Source organism: Solanum pennellii, chromosome 6, assembly GCF_001406875.1.
Source record: "Solanum pennellii chromosome 6, SPENNV200".
Lineage (NCBI taxonomy): Eukaryota > Viridiplantae > Streptophyta > Magnoliopsida > Solanales > Solanaceae > Solanum > Solanum pennellii.
In genome coordinates, this window is record NC_028642.1 from 47,127,452 (window position 1) to 47,128,895 (window position 1,444).

The window sequence follows — 1,444 nt, forward strand, 5'->3', positions numbered from 1 at the left end:
TATATATATATATATAACCCACCTTAATATTATGCTATACAGATTTAGATTTAAGGAGAGACATATTGAATAGAATTAGAACTTAACTTCCTAAAACAAAAATAAAATCTTTTAAAAAATTAAATAACATTGATAATAATAATAATAATAAAAAAAAACTATTGGCTTATATCAAAAAGCTTCATGTCAATATCCTTTTCAAAGGATGGTAACATATATACATACGTTAAAAATTAATCAAGAATGGATAAAATAAACTCTTAGCTTACCTCTTTTGCTCTTCATATAAAAAGCTTCATAATAATTATCCTGTTTAAAAGGGTGCTAACATATATACATCAAAAATAAAGATCATGGATGGATAAAATAATAGGAAGAAGATGAAAGAGAGAGAGAAAAAACTACATGAAACCCTCCAAAAAGGTATAAGAAGATATGAAAAAAAAATACTTACATGAAACTCCAAGGAAAATGTCTAAGAAGGTATGAGTAAATAGGGAAATGAATTGTCTAATTGATTACATGTCATTAAGAATTAAAAAAAAACTGACAATACGTGGGTTGCTGGAAAAATGTGTGATAATGCACATTAATTACACTATTATGTATTTGGATGTTACATATTTCCTTTTGGAAGGAAGAGTAAAATATACTAAAGGCTAATAATAAGGAAAGTGAATAATTGTTTTTAAAGGTTAATGAACAGAAAATGAGAGAAAAAAAATTATAATTCTAAAAATTAAAATAAAATAGTATACTGATCAATGAAGCATGCCACATCAGCTTGATTTTATTCAGCTTTATATTATATATAGATATTGATTGTCTGTCAAAATGACCTTTTTATGTTCAAAATAGACTTGATTTTCATTAGATTATTAGCATGGAATTAAATTAATTAGATACATTATTATAAGAGCAAAGTGCAAACAATCTGATTAGACATATATTATATATTAAAAATAATATGATCCTTATCTTAGTTAAATGAGTTAAATAAATCATATTAGTTTATTATTAAAAAAAAGACCTTAATGACATGTCATGTCAACTAGGAGAGAGTAAGGTTTTTAAAGTGTCAAATATATTTGGAGGAAAATAGTAATAGTCGAATGATATTTTAAACTTGGGAAAAGGGTCTGATATATCCCTCAACTTTGTCATTTAGAGCTGATATACCCCTTGTTATGAAAGTGGCTCATATATACCCCTACTTGTAAACAAATGACTCACATATACCCTTTTCCTCTAACGGAAATGAAAAAATAATAATTTTCAATCTAAATTTTTATTATTTTTTTCTAAAAAATATAATCCCATATGAGTAAATTTAATCCTCGTCAAACATATTTTTTTTGACTTTTTTTTGTTTCAATGACTAATTTATAATTATTATTTTGATAATCAAATTTATTTATGTTTCACTAATATTCTTGTAAAACTT